Raw genomic sequence first — 26857 nt, forward strand, 5'->3', positions numbered from 1 at the left:
CCCAAGGGTTTTTTTGGACTACAACTCCCATGATCCCTGACCATCGACCATGCTGACTGGGGCTGACTGACAGGGAACTAACAGATGTGGTCATGCTTAAAACTCATTTTCAGTTCCTATGTCAATTTTTAATGTAAAGGCTTTTCTGACAAGTTTGAGCAAGATAACACGAAAAACCCAGCAGCACTTCTCTCTCTCTCTCTCTCTCTCTCTCTCTCTCTCTCTCTCTCTCTCTCTCTCTCTCTCTCTCTCTCTCTCTGTGTGTGTGTGTGTGTGTGTTTTACATTGACTGCACTGTAAGGATTCAATTTCAACAGCTCTCATATGTAAAATAATGTGAATGTGTAAAAGTTCGGGCATATTACTGTACATTTATTAGGGGTCAAATAACATTTTTGTCTGTCCCTCATTTTAATAGATGTATGAGGAGGCACAGACCCACATAACCCCCTATATTGGATTCTCATAGGGAAATTCAGACAGACTGAATTTCTCAAACAGCGTTAGCTTATTTTGGAAAGTTTCCAAAGGGTGCATCTGCCTGCATTGCAGACTTCTCGCTTGTGTTCCTGTTTTGACCATCATGCCTTTCCTCCAAAGACTCAATTGATTCCCTGTAGTTTGATAAGATTCTTGAAAATTCTGCACGGCAGGTTACATAAATAAATAATAAGTAAATCTGAGTGGTGCAGATTTTGCATTTGAAAGCTGGCATGATGGCAATGCAAAAGGCACTTTTACAATGTAATCCTATCCACGTCTTCTCTAAAGGAAGTTCCAGTGAGTTCAATGGGACTTATAACCAGGTTAATGGGTTTAGGATTACAGGTGTTTCTGTGTGCTCTAGCATTCATCACGGTGTCCCGTTGCTCCAGAAGCAGTTTAGTCACACTGGCCACATGACCCGGAAAGCTGTCTGCAGTCAAACGGTGGCTCCCTCAGCCTGAAAGCGAGATGAGCACTGCAACCCCACAGTCGCCTTTGACTGGACTTAACCGTCCAGGGGTCCTTTACCTTTTACAGGTGTAATGTCTCATTGTCCTATGTGAAATTGACTTTGTATCTAGCTCCCCACCACACCAATAGTTTGCTTAACAAAAAATGTTTTTTCATTCATTAAGGTAGCAATCTGCCTGCAACCTTTTAATCACAACTATTTCTTTTTGCAAATTTTTATTGCCTTCTTATCTGGGAAAACAAGTCCATGTTATTACAGTTACTTCAACTGCTTATTATGTAATTCTTAAGCCCTTTTTGCAGTTCACCACCCCTGCAAAATACCAGATCAAGCCCTTTATATATAAACGGATATACATATTCTGCTAAAAAGGCAACTGTCTGAGATGCTAGTAAGAATAGGCAACATAATGTGTCAGACATAACATGACTTTGCAAGGACTGAGACAGAACAACATCCTCTCAAATTCCAGAAATTCTTGGTGCCCAGAAGGGAAGTCCAATAGGAAATATGGCAGGGGTTTCACCTCCGGACACGTATATTGACTTTGAGAGTCCTCTTAGAAGGCACTCCCTTAACCTGCAGAAGTGAAAGACACAAACCAAGAGTTCCCTCAAGCTGCCATTGACCTTCTTGGCTGCTCAGTGCAAAGTAAGAATGGAAGTTCTGTTAGTATAAGCAGATGTCAGCTAATGCTTGGCCTCACCATGTCTGGAGCTAGTCCTATGCAGCACACAATATTAGCAGAAGAAGATCATGCAGAAAATGACCCTGGTGCTTTGGAATTTAATCTGCTCCCAGTCTCCTCTGCAGCATTCCAGTGTGTTTCTAGACTATTCTCAGAGAGGGGAACAGAAAGCTGCAAAGAAACAGAAGCTCTCCCTCGGCTCTTCCCAGTTTTCTATTGAATCACAAGCAAATGCTTCCCTGCAGATGCACTTTGCCATTACTGTATTAGTAGCTGGGTTTTGCCCTTCTGCTTCTGGTGTTGACCCATAAAGCAGGCTGGCAAAACAACTCCCGTTTTTGTTGTTGTTGTAAAAGACCCTGAACAGAGAACATGTAATAGGATCATCAGCATTCCCTCAAACATCAAACACAGGTGGTTGAGTGCCAGCAGGATTAGAGCCAAACAGAGCTGCTGAGAAACCAGACAGAGGTACAGACATGTTCAAGTAAACCCCAAAGTATGCAGGCATATGGAACATTTTTAAAGCCCAAAAGGTGAACTCTGCAAAGCCCAGTGGGATCTGAACCTGCTCAGTGGCCTCTGTGAGCCACAGACTATTTGGGAGTCCATGCCCTCCAACATTTCTCCGATGAAAATAGGAACGTCCCATTCCATAATGATAATTTTACTATTTATACCCCACACATCTTATTGGGTTGCCCCAGCACTCTGGACATATTCCAACATATATAAAAACATTAAACATTTTTTTAAAAAAACACCTTTCCTACACAGGATTGCCTTCAGATGGTTCAGGGGTCGGAAAACTGCATACCCTTCAACATTTCTCCAATGAAAATAGGGACATCCTAAGGAAAATTGGGACATTCCGGGATCAAATTAGAAATTGGGACGGCTTCTCTAAATCAGGGACGTCCCTGGAAAATAGGGACATTTGGAGGGTCTGAATGTCATTTGGAAAGAAAGCTAGTATAGTCCTTTCAGGGAAGTGAATTTTCTTGCATGTGCCCCTTACAGCTTTAGTATCCTGGAGGAGGGCATGACTGGCTGGGTTGCAAGAATACTCCTGGAATGGGCTGAATATACTGCCACATTTTCTTGCAGATCCCACTTGCATTATTTGTTTTGTCCCCCATGTCCAACTCTGCCTTTCTCCAGACCTAGGAGAGCTTGATGCCAGCCAGTCTGTTTTATCTTGCAAAGTCTCAAGCCATGTTCTCCAGTTGTCTCAATTTATTAGATTCAGCTCTTCTTTCCCCTCTGTGGGTACAGATTCCCACTGTGGAGTGAATGTATAGGTAGCACCACAGCTTGCCATTGTATCTCTTTGGCTGGGAAAATAAGATATCAGCTTCATACGTGTCATGGAAGTGGAGACAGCTGATGCAGGCATAATTCAGGCATCTTTCTTCCAAGTCTCCAAGATTCTTCCTCCAAAACAAAGGGGGAGCTTGCAGGTGTCTTGCTGCAAGGAGCAACGTGTGCTGTTGCTATGTGCAAAAGTTCACTCTTTCTTTGTGGGAAAGATGTGTCAGTTCCTTCTTTTCACATTTGGGAGCAAAACAATGTGTGACAATAGCAGCCTGCATAACCTATGACATCTTCAACCGAACGAGTGCTTTGAGACTTGTATATTTTGAAATAAATGTTTTGCACACATAAATTCTTATAAAATCATTTCGCCAAACTTGCTATTGGATTACAGGGAAATTGATTGGGTTTTACAACAGCCACGAAATCTTCTGCTTTTTACAGCAAGCCAAATGAGGGAGCCTTCTTTTTGTCAGGAAATGTCAGGCATGCATAAACACGATTTTGAGTAGCCCAGAGAAGCCCATTATTGCAGAACATCTGCTTGAACACCCCACCACCAAGAAGATATTGGAAGTGCTAATCAAAGATTTGGGATCTTGTTGTTTTTAAAGTCCTTAAGTATGTTTCGATGTGGTGTTTATTTATCATCACATTTCTCTACCACCCTTCAGACAAGGCTTACAAGGTGGTTTACAATATAAAAACACAAAAAGCATAACATAGTAACAAACAAAAACAATTAACCCCACCTTCCTGGCCTCCCACCCACACAGTGGGATTGTTTCATTAGCCAAAGGCCTGGGAAAATAGGATGTTTTTGCCTGGTGCCTTAAAGTATTGGGGTTTTTTAATTAAAAAAAATCCAAATATGATACTTAACTAGATCCCTTTATATTTTAAATTTTGAAATATTACTTTTTTACAGGAGATATTTGAATCATCTGAATCATTTAAACCTTGTGCACGGAATAATTCACACTCAACGCTTTCCTCTGCAGCTTAATATTTCTGAGCCTGACTCTCTTTCTGAGCATCTACAGATAAAATGTAAAGAAATCTGACTGATTTCACTAGGGCCAATTTAGACATAGCACACAAAATGAAAATTAGGTACACTAGAATTAATCTCAATCTTTGCTAATAGAATGGCTTTTACCTCAACTTTCGACATTTAGTGAGGTGACATAGTCTAGCTCTTCACAACAACCAAGCCCTTTTTCATAACACCCCCCAAATACATAGTGATAATTTTCAGGTATCAGGGCATGCGCTATTGCTATGCACAGCCGATTGAGCATGGTATAACACAGTAAGTGACGAGTATAACAATCATGTACTTTTTCATAAAGTTATGTAATTTTAGTCATTTTAAATTGTTTTTAATATTGCACTGCAATTGTTGTAACCAACCCTGGGACCTTGGGGTGAAGCCAGGTAATAAAATAATAATTGCACAAAATTGAGACCATATGTGGACCAATGCGCAATGATTTTCAGATATTGAGGCACGTACTATTGCAGGCCATATGTCTCTGAGCAACCACATAATGTATCCCACCTGAATATGGAGCGGGGCTGCTGTCTTGCAGATTCTCTGAAAGGCTCAGCCAAAGCAAAAGGGGGTGAAGGCGAAGCAGCAATGTTTCAGGAGGCTGCATCTGAAACAAAGGCATATTGCACCAAAGGCATATTGCACCAAATTCTTGTGCATCTGTACATATGCATGATGCCCCAAATTTATAGAAATTACAACTGAATGATTGTTCAAAGCTATCCTGGTGTTTTAAAGACATTATGTACTGTGTTCACGTCATCCTGTCATATAGGTCAACATGCTCAAATAAAAAACATTGCTTGAATCGGCTGTGCATGAGCCCCCATGTGCAATATCACATGCCCCATTATCTGCTGAACATTTGATGCTTTTTATTAAAAATAGCACACAATTGATTGTCTACAGCACTGCACTAATTACAGGGGACTTGCATTTTCCAATTAATGCTAGAAACACAGATGCCGGCTTTTATGTTTTCAGAGGCATAAGCATCAGTTGCGTCTTTGTCTCACTGGCCTTAGATGCAACTATAGATCTTTTTTCGTGTGTGCTTAGCACAGTCAGATCTAACTGAGTCTGCATAATTTCCCCATGCCATTTTAAGACTATTCCAAGCTCCAGCCTAGGCATGCTGAACAGCTCCAGCAATGTTTTTCGATCTGTCTCACCCCCACCTTGACATTTTATAAATGTCTTTTCTTCTGAACTTTTAGCCTGAACAAGTGCTAAAGTGAACTCAACAGCTTAGATGCTAATTTGTGAGGTTTTAGTTGGCCCTAATCAAGTATTCTGTAATTTCTGCTTTATAGATCAGGTGTGGAGAAACTCTAGCTCTCCAGATGTTGCTGAACTACAACTCCCACCATCCCTGTTCATTGGCTATGCTTGATGGGGCTGGTGGGAGTTGTAGTTCAATATCTGGAAGGCCAGTTTCCCCAACCAGCTTTAATGTCTTTTTTGATGGGTCAACCTGCATTTTTTAAAAAATAGTCTTGCCATTTGTAAACTGAAGTACTGGTGCCCTCTAGTGACCATAGACTTGCTCCACTTTAGTAAGATTCCTGCATTGCAGGGGAGGTTGGACTAGATGACTCTTATGGTCCCTTCCAACTCTACAATTTTATGATTCTGTTATTATATAATATCACTCCCTAGCTTGAATTTACCAAATAGCACTTTATGTTGAATGCAGTTTGGTGTTGTTTGTTATTTTAACTGAGTTTTATGTATTTTAAGAACATTGTTAAAAGCCATTTTGAGTTTGTTTTATAAGGAGACAAATCCATATCCACATGGATTCCCTTTATTGCATTCTAGAGGTAGGCTGTTCTGCAAGAAAGAAAGAAATCTCTTTAATCGTCAACCATCATGACAACCAAGTTGATAATCCAGTGACACTAGTTCCAGTTCATACTGCCCCCCAGCTGCCTGGAGCATTCTGTTCATAACCATCAAGTTGAAATAATAATGCACACCCACCCACTCCCCAGGTCAAGGTTGTAAATAAACAGAAGAGTGCTCTTACATTGTATTGTATTCACTTACAGTAAACTAATAGTGCACTGTCCCCTTAAATATAGACCAGCTGCCAATATTCTCCTTTCCCTCCTTTTCTTGGAGGAAAAGAGGTCCTGCTGCAGGTCTGTGTTTAGGGCCCTTCTAGGAAACTGCCTACAACCCCATTAGCTACTACCACTTGTCTAGAACTTGAATCCTGCAGTTAAGGTCCAAAAAACAACACAAGGACAACTGCACTGGGTATGTCACTTTATGAATATTGTTGCTCCTCTAATCAGTTCCTCTTTTCTCACAGCATTGCTAACATCAAAATATTTATGGTTGCCATGTGATGAGGGTCATAGGTCTTCCACACTGATCCTTTTTCCTATCAAAACAAGCATTGTTTATGAGCATTATTAGAGAGCAGCTAGAGATTCTGCTGAAAGCTGACAGTGGGTCACTGGTAGAGGTTAGAATTATTTCTCTATGAAAAACAAAGTTCATTGCTTACATTTTTTTTAAAAAAAACACCCATAATTATATCTGGGTTTGATGAAGTTTTTTTAAAACAGCAGCAGCAGCAACAACAACAACAACAGCCATAGATTCTTGAGATATAGTGCTCAGATTCAGACTCATGTCAGGATCAGCCGAAATTTAAAGTAGGAGCCTTTTTGTCTATCTGTAATAATAATAATAATAATAATAATAATAATAATAATAATAATAATTTATTATTTATACCCCGCCCATCTGGCTGGGTTTCCCCAGCCACGGCTTCCAACAGAAAAATAAAATACAATAATGGATTAAACATTAAAAGCCTCCCTAAACAGGGCCTTCCTTGTAGCTAACTGGTCCAGGCTACAAAATGGAAGAAAGGGAAGTCTATAAGTTTTTCCTAGGTCTCTGAGGGCTCAACTTGGGGTTGGACTCAGGGCATAAAAGGTATATACCATATTTTTCCGTGTATAAGACGAGGATTTTTGCTTTAAAAAATAGCAAAAAAAAAATTGGGGGTTGTCTTGTACACGGAACATGGGCACCTGGGGGAATTTTAAAAAAATATTTAAGTATATATCCAGGATTTTGGCTTGGGTGGGCTGAGGCGGTCCCTCCTGCTGTCGTCCCCCCTTTCCCCTCCCCCTCCGGGCTGCATGCTGGTGACCGGCTCGCCTCCTGAAGCCCCTGCAGGCTTGACCACCAGATTGAGAGCAGCTGCCGCCAGCACTGAGAGCAGCCTCAGCTACATCTCCTTGCCCTTCTTTCATTTCCCCCCTCTTCCCCTCTCAAACTCTCACCCTGCCGCCAGCCCGCTCACCACCTTCCTCAGCCCAGTTTGCTCCACGGCATGACCCAACGCAGAGTGTGCGCTGCCTTCCCCCGGCTCTTCCTTGGCATCCCATTTGGCATCCTCCTCGTAGCAGCAGCTGCCACCGGGGGGGGGGAAGAGCGTGTGGTGCCCCAGTCACTGCCTTTGCTTAACTTTGAGGGCGATCACCCCCCCAAAAAAGAGAAACAACTAGCTGCCACCAATAATCCAGATTTTCACTTCTATTTTAGGGTTTCGTTTTCTTAATTTTGGGTTAAAAAACATAGGGGTCATCTTATACATGGGGGCAAAATACGGCATGCTAATTTACATGCTTACAAGACATAAAATGGACAGGGCACACAAACTGCCTTCTTTTGCAGAGATAGCATTTTCAGAACCACATTTCTGCCGAAGAATGACCAGTCTCTTTCTGCCAAGTAGCCAAGCAACTGTCTGTATTGTTCTCCTGATATCCAATCCTGCCCAGATCTAATGCTCAGTGGATAGTTGTTCATTAAGTTCTGACAATTGTGAAGGCACCAGAAATAATATGCATCAACCCCTCTTTTGATTCAGTCTTGGTACTGCTAATAGCTCTTCTGAAGAACAGGTTTCCTTTCTAGAAACGGAGCCTTGTTACATAAAAGCCTGATTGATATAAGCTAAAGGTAGGCAGGGGGGGGGGGGAGATGTTTGTCAAAATTTGACATCAGCTGTGTGAAAGAAAAGTATTTTTGTGTAAATCAGTGGGAGGTCATAAATGCCAGCAATGAAGATGAAAGAAGATTAAACTCATACTTCAAGATAACTGAGAAGAACTGGTTACAAGAAACTTTCCCTCCTCCCAATAGTTACCATTTTGACTCCACAACTTCAGCAGTCGTGCAAACTCCAACCCAAGAAGAGTTGATCGGAGCTCAGTGTTTGAGTCAGATTGATCACAACATGATTGACAGTTGTGCCCTGGACGACTGGGATGAAGGAAGAGTTGCTTTGCAACACAAATTTGTATCCTGGCTGGATTGAGCTTTGGACTTGGAGCTAGCTGGCATCAATAGCTAGGAGTGCTTTTGCATAGCTGAGGCTGGTGTGCTCATTGGGGAGGCCCAGGGATGGTATTAGTGGTAGCCCTGCTAGGGTGCTGGGGCTCAGCATGTGTGATGCTGGGCTTGGAAAGTGGGAGAAGAGTGATACAGCGATGATGGTGAGTTGCAGGACAAGGCACCGGACTTTCCATACCCCAACCCATATAAATAAGAGACCAATCAGGCTGGGCTTTGGGTAAAAACAGGCCACAACTTTATTGAATACAGATGAAAGAGGTTTGGCTTGGGCATGGGGCAAGCTAAATACTTCCGGCCCGCCTGCCGGAAGTGATGCGTGGCCATTCCAGGCAGGCATTCCTAAGACTTACATCAAATAGGGTGACCCCACAGGGACCGCTGTCTGGGAGAGTGCCTTTGGCCCTGGCCCCACCAGGGCACACGGACATAGCCACTCTCCCCAGATCCCTTTAACGGCATACCCCAGCATTTGCAGGGGCAGGCGGAGACTACAACCTCCCCTCCATTCAAAATAAGGGATTGCCCCGATGCCCAACAAGTTGTGATGAATTGGTATGAGGTAGGCAAAACCACCGGGTAAGAGCCAATTATCCCGATGGGCAAAGAACAGCAACCGCCGTAGCCACAGCAAAGCCATTGACTATCAGTGTAAACCGTGGGTGGGTGGAATGGGGAAAGCCTGGCGCAGGAACAAACAGGCTGTGTCCCAGGTGTTAGCTTCTTAAATGGGCAGGGGGGCAGATCTGAGGGAGGCCCACCGTTGGCTCCATTGGCTCCGCCCCTGGCACCGCCCAAGTCCCAGCCTGCATCCCCATTTGCCAATGCAGGGCGCAGGCTAAGATCCAGCTCCTGATAGGCGGAGGGGGCATATGCCTCTTCTGTCCAGCAATGCTGCCACACCAAGAGAGAGGAGCAGACATGTGAAGCATTGCTGTACTGAGCAACCCTGATGGAGGCCCTATAATTAGAAAACACTAATTACTTGGTAGTGAACTGTGTTAAATTGTCTAAATGCTACACTTTTCATGCTTTACACCACAAGGTTGCTGCTGGGTTATTCTAGCGCCACCTCCTGCTGTGTTTTCTCTTAAAACACAAATATGAATTCTAATCACTCTGACATCCCTGCTACATAATCAACAGTTTTGCCTCTATTGATCACTGTGCGCCCTCTAGTCAAATGCTGGCAGGGGCTCCATGTCTAGGCATGCCACACGAATAACAAATATCGGTAGCGGAATATTTCATTCGATTTGGGCACATTGATTTAGCGGGCTACCCTGTTCGTGAAGGGAGCTGTGCTGTGACAAACCTCAAGCCTTAGAATCGTAACGTGTCCCTGATAATGTTCCCATTCTTGTTTAGGATAAATGCAGCTGACATAACGCACTCCAAATGTTCTGGGCTACCACTCCCATCATCTCTGTCCATTGGTCATGCTGACTGGGGCTGCTGGGAATTGCATTCTAACAAGAGAGCCTTGCCTCAATACCTTGTCATTTCCAAGGAAAACTTGCCGGAGGTGCTAAATATCCCTGCGACTTCCTTCAAAAGGCAGCCTCTTTCACCACTACCCGCTTTGGAAGAAGAATGACATTGCAGACTCCACAGCCAGCCAGCATGCCTCTGCTCTTAAAGAACCCCAGAGTAAATTTGGCCAGTCTCCTGAACCTGCGCTAGCAAAGACCAAGCTGGCTGTTTTTCTTGGGCTCTGATAGTAGTAAGCCCTATCAATGCCTCTTTGGTTATTGGCATCAAATGGGGCATACCTTCACACTTTCTTCTCTCAGCTGTTTGATGGATGGCTGTTTATTACTACTGTGCATTTAGGCTGGGGTCTCATGCAATGAGCCCAGTTCCTCTGCCATTGGCTGTTGTTCCCTCACTCCTGCAGAGCAAGCAGCTTCTGGGTTGCCCTCTTGTTGTTGTTTAGTCGTTTAGTCGTGTCCGACTCTTCGTGACCCCATGGACCATAGCACGCCAGACACTCCTGTCTTCCACTGCCTCCCGCATTTTGGTCAAACTCATGTTCGTAGCTTCGAGAACACTGTCCAGCCATCTCGTCCTCTGTCATATTGGAGCCTCAGCTTCACGATCTGTCCTTCCAGTGAGCGGGTTGCCCTCTTAACACTCCGTAAATCATGCCATTTTACAAGAAGACGAGCACCTTTTCTCAATTAGCAAAGGTTTTCAAATTGCCAAAGAAACCACTGTATCATTTCATTGATTAGATCTCATATTGGAAATTCATTAAGCAGAGCCTCTTTTTTTTAAAAAAGCAAGCTGATTGGATGGCAATCTCCTTAATCAAACAGCAAATTGTGTGTTAAAGAGAGAGAAAGAGTGAGTGGGGGATGCGAATGCATATCCAAAGGGAGGGTCATGTAAGTAAAGAAAGGATAGTGAGTGAAGTGTCAGCAGATACCATTTTTAACTCCTTAATCCCTTTCCATTTGCCCACAGTCTGGCTATCTGTGAAAGAAAGACCAACAACACTAAAACAAAAGGATTATATTGGCACTTGGGGGGGGGGGGGAATCCATTGTTGATCCTAGCAGATGCGCTTGAAAGCTTCATTGATTGAAATTTACTTCAAAGCATGTACCGGTATGTTTAGGAGAACAGCTTAATTTGTTAACTGTACAATCTAATGAAGGCAAGGGGGAGCCTTGTTGCAGAAAAGAAGGGCTTGAGAGAGAAGGGGGAAACCTAGAAAGGGAATGAGATTTTTGTCATAGTGAAAAATGAAGCACATCCCACACTGGAATAAAATAAACAAATCCTGAAATTGTGCAGCATTGTTGTGTAGGAGTCTTGCACTTTCTTCTTCTTCTTCTTCTTCTTCTTCTTCTTCTTCTTCTTCTTCTTCTTCTTCTTCTTTTCTTTTCTTTTCTTCTTCTTCTTTCTAAATTAATACAGTGGTACCTCGACTTACGAACCGAATTTTTCGACTTACGAATGGGGCAAATGGCCGCATGCTTATGAATTCCTCGACATCCGAATGGAAACCGCAGCGGTTTTAGATAGGGTTTTTTCGACTTACAAATTTTTAGATGGGGTTGCTTCGACTTACAAATTTCTCCATTTCCAATGCATTCCTATGGGAAATCAACTTTCCAATGGCGCTTTTCGACTCACGAATTTTTCGACCTATGAAGGTGCCTTCGGAACGGATTAAATTCGTAAGTCGAGGCACCATTGTACTTGGAAGTGCATATGCATCCATCCTTTCAAGTACCTTAAACACACACACACACACACACACACACACACAACTGTTTCAAAATTGCCTGAAGAATGCAGTGGGAATGTTTGTTATGCATGCCATCAAACGGATACAAGCAACAGGTAATCCACCTATAGCAGCAGTGCTGTAGGGCTAGTTCTGGCTGTTCCAGAATACATCCTGAAACACTATAAAATGTCTCAAAACCCAGTTTGATCGGAGATCATGGGGGGATGCTAACAACAAGAGATCTGCAACATCATTTCCAAAACTATTGAAAGGTATTTCTATACTGGTTTAATCACTGCAGAGAAGTGGCAGAAGTACTACCGTAGTTCCTGCTGCAGTGTAGGCGGTGGGATTTGCAGATCCTGCGCACCATGAATTTGAGAGGACTTTAAGAGCTCTCAGGATCTTGGCAATAGTGAGAGGCATTAGTCCTTCCTCCACAAACAGCAAATACTGAGATACATTATTAGTCCTCCCCACTTCACACACAACAGCAAATGCCGAGAAAGAAGCGCAAGTCACCTCACTCTCTCTCCTCCCGCTATTATTTCTTCCTCTGCTCTTATATAAGAACCGACTCTCAGCCTATAGTTAGTTGTTTTGAGTCTGCAAACTCTAGACTCGAGGTAGAGCTCTCTCTATTTCACCAAGAGGACGGGGATAATGCTTGAAGGGCCAGAAGTAGCTTCATTTTAAAAAAAACAACCCTGCATATGCTAATTTATATGTATAATTTTATAAATGGAAATTTAGAAATAATCACTGTAATTTAAAAGTTTTGGGGATAGCAGTGATCAGGTGACATGGGTGCAAGGTGCAAACTATTCCATGTTTAGGCAGCCCAGGTACAAACTGTTCATGGGTGACTTTAAGGTCCCTGCTCTCCCTCCTTATAGTTATTTTTAAACAGGATTCGGACTCTTCAAGTAAAGGCCTCATTAGATAGAGGCCTGTCCTTCATAAAGCAGGACTGATGGATACCATAATTTCAGGGAGACCACCACCTGCCATAAAGGTGACGAGAAACATTAGTTTTATGTCAATGTAACATTTGCTCTTAAAATAGCAAGCAAAGTCTTTCCTGTTTTAAAAAGAAGATAAAAAAAGCAAAGGGATTTCATGGGTCAAGCTCCTTTCTCCTCTCAGCCAGATATGTGACTGCATCATTAACTCCACATCAGGGGCTCCCACATTTTATAAAAGCCAAGGGATATAAAACTTGACCCCATGATATTGGATCACGACTGGTGTCATCTCAACCTATCTCATGGACCGGCTTAGGAAACCTGCCAGCCCACAAGCTTTCATTGCTCATCAAACCACTTAGCTTTCTTGGTGCTAGCTACAAATTCTTTCTAAGCATTCCTCCCATGTTTATAATTAAAAGATATGCTTTAACAATAGCAAGCCTCAAGACAAGCAATTGCTGTGTGGGAGGATATGAAAAACAATTATTCACACGACAACCTTTTTCTCCTGTTTTTATATGGTTTTCCTTTGGAAACTCCTCTTGTGTGAGGCACTTCTAAAGACTCTGGTAAGAGCTATAACATCTGAACTTCCCCACCCAAAGCCTCCCTCACTTACCAAGGTCGCAACAACTGTAGTGGTGGCTTCCGGTGAGATCTCATGGAACTCTTGCGAGATCGTGCCAGAAGCTGCCACCACACAATCCCTGCAGTGATAAGGCAGGCAGCATGCCAATCGGGCACCAACCCTCAGGATTCTGCCACCCAAGGAGACTGCTTCAGTTTATCTCAAGGGTGGGCCACTGCCAGCCCTGTCACCAACCACAAGGTTCAGTATAGACCCTGATTTGGCACTTCAGAAAGCAGCTTGATTTGGTCTGAACTGATTCAGGGACTTTCTAATTTGTCTCAAGGTCTAAGCTGAATCACACTTCAGAAAAATAAAGCTTCATTTTTATGGGGAAATAATAGGAAGGAAGGGCAATAGTTTTCTTCTAGAGATCCACTTGAAACCAAATTTTAAATCTCTTGTAACAATGGAGCTGGCAATGTAAATTACTTTTTAAAAATGCATTAAATATATGTATATCTTTGTTGGTTTTATAAAGGACTTTATGTGGGTGGGGTAAAGAGATTAAGATCCGAAGACTGGCTCTTGTTAATAAAAAACAAAGCAACATTTCTAGTTGTGGTGGGGAACTCAGGCTTGCTTCAGTGTAGAACTTGGGGCTCTCAAATTTCAGTGGTGCTCTGTGTGGCGCTAAAATTTGGCTCCCCTTGCCTCTCATTGTTCTACAGCATTGTTTTGGAGCCCCCTGCAGCAGGGCGCCCACTGTAATCACAAAATTTAGCCACTGGAGAACTCCATTTCCGCTGTTGAATAGTACTGTGTTCTGAGGAATCTCATGGTTTCTTGAAGGTCCTTTATAGAGTTCCTCTATAAAATGGCAGGCAGGTGTTGCTGAGCTAACAGCTTGTCCACCACTACGGACCTCTACATGTTAAACAGGTAGCGACAAGGGATTGTTTTGTTCATTCAAGGGTGCATTTTTAAATTGAGGCCTAAGAGGTGTGCACACCTGTCAAAATGGTCTGCAGGGTTGGGGCAATTCCCTACCCGTGTTAAAGGGAGCCCAGCCACTGCACACGAGGTGTTTGTCAGATCTCTTAGTTCTCCAAACTGCACCAGCCAAGGAACACAGTTGCCTGTAGGTCTTGCTATAAGCACAAGTCAGCTAATAGGCACTTGCAGGAAACTCTGCTTTAGGCAAGGAGAAGTTGCACCATGGCATTCCCAATTAGAAACTCCATAGCATTGCCAATCCCAGCAGAGCTTCGCAAAGCTTACAGCAAACCTCACTTGCCAAGAAACTTTCAGGCTCCCAGTTGTTCCTTTGTAGTCACAACTTTACCTGCCCCACATAAGATTTAAGATGTGCAGCTGCTGGGCCACTGTAATATATACAGATGTCCTGTATCTAAGAAATTGACGTAGAAAGAGTTCTCAGAGAGAAGCAAGTTTCTAAAACCAAACCAAACCACTAGCAACCTAAAAAAAAACCACAGTACTGGCAAATAATGGTGCCCAAGGCTGTATATATCCAAGCCTACCTCTTAACCCGAGGTGAAAAAGCTTCTGCCTATTAAAAACCAATGTTTAGAGCTTCTGAAGTCACTTCGGAAATTTCACAGTGCTTTCATTATGAGTCATTTCTAACAACTTCATAGAAAGACCCTCAGAAATGGCATTGAATGCCAGTGTCTTGATGAGGCTCAAATAGACAAACAGCTCGTTATTTCCATTAGCACTGCAAAGAACAATCCAGAGATGGCCAAATTATAGACAGAGGGTTTTGCTAGGCCTCTCTTGGGCTCCATGGGCAAAGCCTTCCCTGCCAGTTACAATTTTATAGTGAACCTTCATCTTTCAGATTTACGTGGGAGAGTATGAAGCAGGGGCAACGCAACCATATTCAATAGCATAAATGGTTTCTCTGGCAACCAACGTCAAATTGTCTTCCGTATGACACATGGCAACTGAAGTGCAGAAGCAGCTATATTTAGATTGTAGCTGGGCCGTAGCTTTTCTTGCTTTTCACTGTGGTAAATACACATGGTCTCAGCTGACGTAAGACACTGTGGTGTCCTGGACAGGGCCCTAGATCCCCCATAACCCTCCTCTCATGACAGGATGAAGAGGAGGAAAGCAGCCAACTTCTGGAGATGCTACAGATAGGATACTGTCAAGTCCATCACCAGTCAATGATGTAGTTCAGGACTGGGGACCCTGTGGCCTTCCTGATGTTTTGGACTACAACTCTCATCAGCCCTGAGCATGCTGACTAGGGTAATGGGAACTGGAGTCCAACAACATCTAGAAGGCCACCGGTTCCTGATCCCTGATGCAGTTGGAGATGGTATGAGAGAGCTGGAGCATTTATGATAGCTGAAAGGAGGTATTAACACAGCAAAGGTCTGCGGGAAACTGATGGACTTCTATAGACTTCTAGTTGGTCCCCTGCTGGGTCATCGCTTGCAGCTGAGTGATGGCTTGCAGCTGGATCTTCTCCCTTCCCACAAGTACACCCTTCCTCCTAAGTAGATCCCTGCTGACAGTGCTGCCCAGTCATCCAATGGGTGCTCCTTCTTGGGCTTCCTGTAAGCAGCCTTCACTCCTGATGGCTGGGGAGGGGAAGTGATAGGGAAAATTGAGAAGTGAGGCAAAGCTCAGGTTGGGGTCATTGGAGTCCTCAGGCAAGGCATCTCTGAGATTGAGCTCTTCAGCTGCATTGTTAGAGACAGAACAAGGTATCTTGGTATCATAGAATCATAGAGTTGGAAGGGACTGTGAGGGTCATCTAGTCCAACCCCCTGCAATGCAGGAATCTTTCACCCAACCCTGCTGTAACCCTGAGATTAAGAGTCTAGTGCTGTACTGACTGAGCCACCCCAGCTACCTGGGCAAACATGAAATGCACCCCTAAGCAGTGTTCAAAATTTGCCAGGGCCAGGCGCATTTTGCACATGACTATCGGCCACTTGCAAGTAAGTGAAGATGCCTGGGTGTCAGGATGGTGCCTGATGTCTCCACGATCTGGAGGTGCACGCCCAGAGATTTTGGATCTTAACTGTTTTCTCACACTGACTAGCAACATATCCTGTAGATCCATTATACATACTTTATCTGCACAATAAGAATGAATATCAGGAACCAAAAAGTCGTATTGAAAAAAATGACTTTCGAGCCGTCTTGCCCAAAATGGCAACCAGGCATTCTGCTTTGGCAACTGTAACCCTGGTTTAACGAGCCATTTGGCGCCTAACTTATATATCTGAGTTTCTAACACTGCCTCTAAGGCAACTTCAACCACATTATTGTTTTTGTTGCAATTGTGTCTCTGCACCCCAGTAACATTTGGTACATTTGGGAAAGTTTTGGGTTTTCTGAATTTCAGGTGGCATCCTGTTCTAAGCACCCAAAGCTATTTCTTTTTTGTGTTAACACCCTTAATGACAATCCACTTTGTATCTCCCTGAGTACCAATTTCTCCTGCTATAGTAGGCTGTGGCAGCTACATGCTTAATGCTAAACAGGAACTGGGACTGAAGAGAACAAGCTCTATCCCCACCCCCATCCCTATTATTAAAAAATGCTTTATAGGCTGCTGTGGCAATTATTCTTCCTCTGAAAATAAAAGGCCTTTCTTCTCCCATTTGCTTGGTATTAATTAGTTTAATTACTACAATTTTGAAAACCACTTACATGAACTGTCTTTTGTAGTGAGCTTGGGGGAGAAGGAGAGATGATTGCAGAAATCAAATGTTATTACTGAATAAAAGCATCCTTACAAGGAAGAGTTAGCACGCATTTTGTGGGCTTATCCAAAACCCACCTTCCCTCTGCTCTTTCCAGGCACAGCCCACGATTCAAAACTCTGCGTCCAAGCATCCTTTTTTATTATTATTTTGCCCAAGGCTTTCTCCGCGAAAAGCTGCTCTTTAAAGCTCAATCGGAGCAAACAGCAATCCGCAGAAAACCTGAATTGACATTTGCTCTGATTCAGTTTTAAAGAATAGGTTTAAGCAGGGAAACCTCAGGGCAAAAAAGCCACCCAGACACCAGACACGGAGCATTAAAGTGTGGACCTCTGCCTGGAAACAGCAGGGGCAAAGGTAAGTGTGAATAAGCTCAGCTTTTTGTTGTTCTTGATATTTAGTTGGAATCTTCTTTCTTGTAGCTTGAATCCATTGGTTCAGGTCCTCACCTCTGGAGCAGGAGCCAAGCTTGCTCCATCGGGAAGAACTTTCTGATGGTAACAGTTGTTTGACAGTGGAACGGACTCTCTCAGAAGGTGGTGGACTCTCCTTCCTTGGAGGTTTTTAAACAGAGGTTGGATGGCCATCTGTCAGTTATGATTTAGCTGAGATTCCTGCATTGCCGGGGGTTGTGCTAGATGACCCTTGGGGTCCCTTCCAGCTCTACAGTTCTAAAATAATATTGAAAAGATTCATTTGTACTGAGTACTGAAAGTATGGGGAAGGAGGAATCTCTTCCTCTCTTGCACTTTTCACACCCTGCTTACTAAAATAAAAATAAGAGAGCCTATGAATGCAACTCTTCATTTCTCATTTATATTGCCATCGCTTAGAAAGAATAATAGATGTTGTCACCTTGCCAATGCTATTTTTGTTGTGATTGTTATCCTGAACAGACCTTGTCATTGCTGGTGGGCATATGTTCATAATGGAAATAAGCAGGTGCTAAGGTGTTGCAATGCAGGTTGAAAAGGAACTTGGAAAGCCATTGGGCAATTTTATTTTATTTTAACAAACTTGCTTCTGAAATCATATCTGAATTCCTTATTCCAAAGTAAGAGCTGGTTGATTGTCCACCCCCACAACTTCTAATTCTCTCATATAACCTTAATCTAAGGGAAATAATAGGAAATGGGTGATAGGGGAGCAGATGGCTGGGGAACTAATTGTCAGTTAACAGCAGAGGAATTGCCATACTTTATCAAATATAACAGGCCATCTAATCTGTGACTGTGGCCAGCAGCAGATGCTTCAGAGGGAAATGCAAGACCCTCACAGTTGGCCAGTGCAAAGTAAGGAAGCTGACTCACAAATACATTATCTAGCTATAATTTCATTTATACATGTGCAGTCGGTTAATGGGCCCAAGAGTACGGGGAACAGAATTTCAGAGGCAGAGCAGGTGTCGGCCACAGCTCTGTGGTACAAGAGAACCCTATTTTGATATAACGCCCCCCAAATTCCATGCATGATGCAATCATCTAAAAGTTTTTATTCTGGGCCAGTGACACACCTATTTAGTGAACCTGATCTATTCAGCATGCTGTAACCTTACAATAATTCCAAATGCGGTCATAAACAGTCCGGTTTCCCACCACCCTTTTGAGTGGTGACACCCACCCACCCTCTCACTATATGTGGGGATCTGGTGACTTCTGTTTCAGTGTATCTGAAGAAGTGTGCATGCACACGAAAGCTCATACCAATGATAAACTTAGTTGGTCTCTAAGGTGCTACTGGAAGGGAATTTTTTTTTAAAATTTTTTAATTTTACTTCCTTGAAGTTTTGCATCGCAGGCTCAGCAGACACAGCGGATCACAAAGCCATGTATCAAGGATGGAGCCCATGCATTAGCACACAATACCGTATGTTCATCATTGGCTACTCTTTCCATTGCAACATGCCAGGACCAAAGCATTGTAGCTTCCTGTTTTGTGCATGCCATCAAAGTGATCATCCATCTTTACCTAGAAAGCCAAAGTGAATAATGGGGTGGGGGAGAGAGATATTTAATATTCAATTCCTATACTATTACAATTATTTCCTTTATATATATATTTGCTGCTAAACCCTCAGTTACTTACCATTACTGCTATGATAACATAATAAGAACCTCAGAAGAACCTGGCTGGATCAGACCGATCTAGTTTGGCACCCTGTTTCCTACTGTGGCCACCCAGAGGCCTCTGGAAAGCTCACAAGGAAGAAGAAGAGGGTGGTTGCCATCTCACCTGATAGTTCAGTTGGTGGAGCTTGAGACTCTTAATCTTAAATTTGTGGGTTCATTCCCAATGTTGGGCAAAGGATTCCTGAGTTGCAGGGGGTTGGACTAGAACCTTGAAGCACCTTCCAATTCTACAATTTTATGATCCATGATCCTGTTTGTGCTCCCCTACAGCTGGAATTGCCTCTTATCCTGATAGAGTAGCAATTGATTAATTAGTAGCAATTGATTAATTTCCATTGATAGCCTTAGACTTGTCCAATCACATTTTTAAGCCATTGAGAAGTTGATGGACTTGCCCACATCCTGCTACCTCCTTCCTTACCTCCATAATTTAACTGTGCACTGACAAATCTTTTGGAAACTGGTTGCTGTCATTTTTTAAACTGGTGTTTCTGCCAGTGGGTTGCATTCCACCCAGTGAAATGCAGTATTTATTACAAATGTGTTTTAAAAAAACAAAAAAAAAACAAAACCATTGTGTGCCCCAAGATGTTCTGATTGGTCACTTGGCTGTGGCATTGAATGATTTAGAGGCAGAGTAGATGGGTTTTTATTTTAAAGACCTAAATAACATGAAGTGTGACGCACAGTAAAGAATGGCCGTTTCAGGAAAAAATCCAAAACCAGGACCAAAGTAGTGGGAATGCAGTCAATGCAGGATCACACCATAAGCTGCTCTTATGGCCTCCTGGTTTGCTGTTTCCTTTAAAAAGAGAAAGCAGGCCCATTGTTGCTATAGCTACTGGTGATAGCAACTGGGCAATGTAGAATCATAAAACTGTAGAGTTGGAAGGGACACCAAGGGTCATCTAGTCCAACCGCCTACAGTGAAGGAATTTTTTGCCCAATGTGGGGCTCAAACTCACATCCCTGAGATTAAGAGTCACATGCTATCCATGAGCACATGTAAAAACGAAGTGTGTCAAACAAATAGCAGAGCATGCTGCCATTCCATTATGAAATGAACTCTATTACAAGCAAACATTTTATATTATTAGTGAAGGAGTTGCAAATTTGTTTGCCTGTCACCACCCACCATACAGCTGACATTCAGCCTCATTAGCCATTCCATGACACTGTTTCGGGGGAAGACTTCAACTTCTGAAGGCACACAAAGTTCAACATGGGGATCCTTGCTTGTCTGCCCTGGTGCAACTCCACTTGAGTGAGATCTGTGCTCATTCCTCCCCCCCCCCCACTTGCAGGAAGACTAGATTTCATTTTTCCTTTTGAATTTAGTTAAGCACAATCAGCAATGAGCAGTGTATATACCCATAAGCATCTGCATCATGAAGAAGAAGAAGAAGAAGAAGAAGAAGAAGAAGAAGAAGAAGAAGAAGAAGAAGAAGAAGAAGAAGAAGAAGAAGAAGAAGTGGAGGAGGAGGAGGAGTTTGGATTTGATATCCCGCTTTATCACTACCCGAATGAGTTTCAAAGCGGCTAACATTCTCCTTTCCCTTCCCCACCCACAACAAACACTCTGTGAGGTGAGTGGGGCTGAGAGACTACAGAGAGGTGTAACTAGCCCAAAGTCACCCAGCAGCTGCATGTGGAGGAGCAAGGAATCAAACCCGGTTCACCAGATTATGAGTCTACCGCTCTTAACCACTACACCACACTGAAATCTCATGATACTAGGGTTGCAACCCTACATGATACAAGCAAACAGCAGAAAACATTGCTGCATATAAGAATATCAGTATGGCTTAATGCAGTGGGTAGGGGTCTTTTTAGTTCCTGAAAAATAGAGATGACATGGAATCATAGTTAGACGTACAGTAAACACACAACTTAGGTAGGAGGTTACATTCTGGGGATTGCGCCTAAAGCCAAAATTGTGTCTAGTCAAAAAGCATTGGGTTCAATGGCAAGTGGAATTGCCAAAGACTTTCCCCCCTGGGCACCCACCCCCTTTCCACTCTCTTCTTTTTTTGCTAAGCGCATAAAGCTGAGCGCTCACAGGTTAAATGTGTGTAAGTTGCAAACTTACTGTATATGAGGCCACCTGCAACCTACAAGTTCTGTGGTGAACCTGTTGAGCTCAACCACAATAAAAGCTGGTGCCAGAATTGAGAGGCTCAGACAGAGGCCCAGTCAGTTCAGAGATGATTCAGCCCCAGTCAAATCCTGTCTCATTGCCTAAGAAACAGTCAGTCCTAGTTCAGAAAGTGGAGGATCTGAGGCCTGGAAGGTTGGCTCTTGTTACCTTTAGGTGACAGCAATGACTCAAGGCAACAAACAAGGATGATTCATAGGTGACATGAAAGAGGATAAATGGGCATATGCTTGCTTTTAATAATCATCGGCTGTCCTTGTGATAAGAGAATTTAATAGCAGGCTGGTCTGAACCATGTTTAATGGGCAATGGATTGAATGGGACTTACAAGACTGCAACTTTACAGCCCAATCCTATACACGTCTACTCAGAATTAAACCCCATTGATGTCAATGGGACTTACTTCCAGTTAAAGAGTAAAAAACATTTGCAGCCTTTGAATTTATGAGGCACTTCCGCAACATCAGTTCACACACATTCCGAAAGCCCTGTTTATTCATGAGATTTATCAATGTATACTCAGTATAAATATTTTCAGCCAGCTTACTGTATTAAAACAATTAAAAATAACAATGTCGCCATAAACCATCAGACGCTACAAAAACAGTCACATCAGACATGAGAAGAATAATGTTTTGTGTGGCACTAATACATTGATATATGGGCCACTAGGCAACACTTTTTGGGAAGAGCCTGCCATGGCCAAGATGCCACAGTTCAAAAGGCCTTCTCTCATCCACGTGACAAGAGGCCGCTATAGAGGTGGCATTGTGGAGGCTGCCAAGGAGGCAGCAGATTCAGCTGTAGATCCAGGCGGCGGCAGCAGTAGTGGGGAATGCATTCCTTTGAGGCCAGATCTGCTGCCCTTGTGGATCCTGCTGCCCGAGGCAGTTGCCCCACCTTGCCTCATGGATGGGCTGGCCCTGGTGCTTAAACATACTTAATTTCAATCTCCACTTACAGTTTGTGAACCTGACCTCATGTAGTCAATTATATCTATGGCTTTTAATATGCTGTTCAGCTTAGTACAGTTTTGTCATCTTTGCAGGGAAAAAAGTGAGCATTTGGGATTTTAGTTTCTGCATTCTGAACTTGCCTGTTACCCTCTGCTACTAACTAAAAGAAGTAAGGAGGTTGGAAAGGAACCTGTCTTCACTGTAATTTTAATACAAGGACATCAAGGAGGACTTCTAGAGTAGCTAGCGGTTTTTAGTGAATGGTTAGGGAACATGAGAAGTTGGAGGTGACAGGATAAGAAGGAAATCTTTCTTATTTCGATCTAGTAACTTGAGATATCAGCCCATCTGGAATTTACCTCACTAGGTGCAAAATGCTGAATATCTATCCCTGTTGCCTTTGTCCAAATCACTTCTGGCTAGCTTTGAAATTTTATATTATAATCTCTTATCTGTAGTAATTTATTTGTATGGGTATATACAGGTCATCCCAGTGTCTCATGGAACGCAGCAGAAGTCTATGCCAATTGAGCCACCATTTTGCATCTGGTTCCAGCTGGTGGACCTCATAAAATAAAATAAAGCGTATTTCACAACTCTGAGGCAGTTACAGGCATGAGAGGTAGAGGGAGTAGAGTGGTGGTGGTGGGGTGACAGGCGTCATTTAAGGAAACAGGGTATATATACCCTTTATAACCTGCCACATTTACAGATAAAGAGAGGAGTTGGGTTGCTATGAGAGAACTTGAGGCATCCTCAACAACTGAAGAAATGGCAAGCAATTAGCTGCTCAGATTTTGCAAGGTTCTGGATGTTTTAGTGGAAACCTGCTGAGGGTATAAGTTGTGTAGGTTGGGGACAATTCAACATGGAGGGGGGCATGCAACCACTGAGAAGGCCCTATTCATTGTAGATACTTACCTCACTTCAGAAGCTGGGGTGTTTTGAGCTGGTTTTCCTTAGACACAAGACTCACATGTTAAGCTTTTAAATCGAAATGCCAATTAGTTACTTAATCAGTAAGTTGTGTGGTCATAGTCTCTTCTGCATTACTGTTACCACAATGGAAGAGTTTTTCTCCCTTTGCCCCAAAGTGGATTTGTATTGCTGCAGCCTATCAATTAAATCCACCTTAGTTGGTTAATTATAGTCTTGAATATTGTACTGTACACCAAATCCTTTTCTTTCCAAGTGATTTGATTGCATACTGTAAGTTTCCTTATGGAGTGACATTTCGTGGTAGAATTCCTTACAAAACCTTTCTAATTAAGAGTTTGATATTGCATTCTCTCCCCCTACGGCTCACCCCATTGTGTCAATAATCTGCAGCACTACATACCTTTGTAAATGGAGCTGCTTGACTTGCTTTCAGATGTATTTAAGTGTAGTATAAAAGTTGATTGATTGGTGAAGCATTTAAAAGCAAGGAGTGATTCCCCAGTGAAGCTGTGGTTATTAATAAAGGCAGCGTTAATGGAGCTCTGAATATTCGGCAATTTTACAGAAATGGATTCAGAGAAATCTTGTTCAAATTGGTAACAAAGCAGCAAAAGAAAAGCTCTTGTGGGAGTTATCTTTGCTTTATGAAAGAGCAAACTTTAGCCATGATCCAGTGCTCTGTGGGTGAAGGACTGAGAGGGAGAAAGAGGACTTGTGCAGCATCCATTGCAGGGATAGGATGCAGTCTGAGGGACTTATTCGCTCCAGGGCAACGTTCCCAGGGTCCACAGGCCAATGGTGAGCAGAACAACAAATCAGAAAGTTATATTTCTATGGCAGGCTACTTTCAACACACACTTACACACCCTACTTTAACCAGAATTCAAAAGCATATTCCAGCCAGGCAATAACGCTCAAGGTGAGTGCAAAGAGGGCTGGGGAGGTATGTTGCCTGGAGAGTGTGTGCGTTTGGTCAGGAGGCTATCCCAAGGGCCAGACAGAGAAGCCTGGAGAGCTGCATTTGGCCCCTGGCCTGAGGTTTTCCATCTGTGTGCTACTCCTTCTGAGGCGGCACAGTCATTGAACTTAACTGAACAGCCTGGGAACTTAAAGTGTTCTGGCCATTCCCAAGGATTGCCCAGTGAGCTGGGACCACCCACTCATGCTATGCATGCCCAGGTGGAGGACCAAGTGCAGGAGCTTCAAAAGCTTGATGCTCCACAGGGATAGACAGGATGTCTCAGTCCACTGTAGCTTGTGTGAGTCTTGCAGCTGTCACCAACGATCAAGCAGGTATATTTGTCTTTATTTAAAAGAAACCTTAAACTCTGACAAAGTTAAGAGTCATGAAAATAAAAAAGATGACCTAGTCAATACATGGCAGCACATGTGGTTGAAATGCTTAAATCTTAAAAATAGGGAAATAAGGGAAATAAGTGGGGGAGGATCATGGACAAGAGGAAAATTTAAAGGATGCCATGAGGCATTTTGATGTCAAGGCAACTTTCTGTCAGCCTAGGGCGTGTTTTCCTATCAGAAACCTCTTGGCCAGCCCGGAATGATTTGTTTTTCCTTGAAATGGTATCCAGAATTTGAGGGCACTTTGCCAAGAGAAAATACGTGAAAGTCCCAGCTTTCACTCTATTTCTTGCAAGAGTGAGAAGTTAATGACCGGTGGGGACAAGCCAGGCAAAACATTCATGAGACTTGGCAGGAGACAGCTTCTGTTTTGAGGAGCTGCCATGTCAAAATGTTGTATACTAAAAAAGTTGGAAACAGTTCTGAAACTTTCTCCCTGCCTTGAGCGATGAGGGTAGAAATGTGTTTGTGTGGAGAGAAGAGGTTTCCAGAATAATCTCATCTTCTACTGCTGTGCTGTGATATTCTGAAATATGGAAGGAGAGAAATTCATTTCAGCATTTGTGTGGGTAGTTATTTTAGTAATATTTGTACTATGCTGATATGGTTGAACACCCGGAAGATGCAGCTAAATACCTTCAGCAAAATATTAACCACTGACATCCTGAACAGACTTTTCCCCAAATCTCCTGGATTTCAAGTCAATTTATTAAAAATGAGGCTGCTTCAAACCAAGCCTAAAGAGTTAACAATTTATCACTTCTGAAACTGTGCTGAATAATAGAAGGTGTGCTACTTAGATTATTGGAATAAACACTCTAGAGAGTTCAGCTCTTTCCAAAAAGCTAAATGAATAGTATTTGCCTGCCATAGGGCATTCATTCCCATTTGACTTCTGAAGTTTCAGCTGAGCAGCTGTGGGAATAGCAATAAAAATAATATCCAAACCCAACAAAAAGTTAATTTTTTTGTACTGTGTGTTTGTCACAATCTTTAACACATTCACCATGTGCTGAACACATTGGATGTATGTGGCATTCATTGGAGCAAATGCATGTCTGATGCATCTTTGCTATGACAAATGCCTGTGAAGCATGTTTATTTAGCCCAGTACATATGAAGAAACCAAAATTATTTGGCACCTAAGAGAGAACCTACGTGGTACATACAAATGGATGTTACAAAGCTCCAGTGGTTGGTTGAGATTAGGAATAAAACCACTTTAAATTGGATGTGTCTATTTGGGGTTTAGCTAAACTTCCACCTCCTACTGAAACTCCTTCATCGCCTATTCCTCATGAGGTTGCAGTCATACTTCTCCTTCCAGACGTGCACCTGGAAGTCAGGGGGGGGGGAGGAAAGGAAACCAAACTGGGGGAGAGAGTTGAGTTGAGGAAATACTTAAGAACACAAACAGCCCCACAAATCACACAAGGTTGTATCCAATGTGAGTCATACTCACGAGAGCACTCCCATTGAAATGAATGAACATGGCTAACTTAGGTCCATTTATTTTCATGGGTCTACTCTGTGTAAAGCTTGGTTGGCTACAACCCAACACCTCAACATGACTCTAGCCCACTGAGTAGTCGAGTCTAGAAGGCTGGAATTTCCTGTGAAGTACCTGATATAGAGATTTATGGCTCCACATGCTTCTTCCAAGCAGAAGTGGGGAGAGTAGCTGTGAGGGACCCCCAGTTTCCCACTCCTCACTGCTTTAACAACAGAGGCTCTCCCTGTGCTTCTCTACAAACAGGAGAAAAACCTCCAATGTCCAAATTGGACTTGTCTCCAGAGTACCTCAGGCACTGTGTTCGAAACCTATTGCCAACAGTGGGGTCTCCCTCCCTGGGATCCCTACTGCTACAATGTGCCTCTCCCTTAGGCAACTATGTGGCTCCTTCGGCTTCGCTAACCAGCCCTTTGTATGACAGGAGAAAAAGCAAACAGTTTCCTCTTCCCCAGGAAAGCTTTGTTCTCCCCTCTTTGTCACACCTCTGAAGGTACTGAGTGAACGTTTAAGCACATTTAACTTAATTATTTAACTTATAAACATGAATTTCTTTGGTTCTTAAAAGCACATACAGTATCTTCTTTTTATATAACACAGACTTGTTAATACAGCTCCTGCACCCCTCCCTGACACTCTACTCTCCACTGCCAACTCCCAACTGCCATTTAGAATGCCCTCTAGCTCCGCCTCCCAGGGAACACCTGCCTAAAATGGGAGTGAGAGATTAACCCATGATGAACCGGAATCATCATCAGGCACCATTCCGCCACAGTAGCCCAAAGGAGGTGGTGAATCCCATACTTCTCTTGCCTGAGAATACCTGAGAAGAAAAGCAGACAGTCTTTTCCATTTACGTTTTCCTGCTACCTCAGTTGACCAGGGTTATGAT

This window comes from Zootoca vivipara, chromosome 8 (genome assembly GCF_965207765.1).
Source record: "Zootoca vivipara chromosome 8, rZooViv2.hap1.1, whole genome shotgun sequence".
NCBI lineage: Eukaryota > Metazoa > Chordata > Lepidosauria > Squamata > Lacertidae > Zootoca > Zootoca vivipara.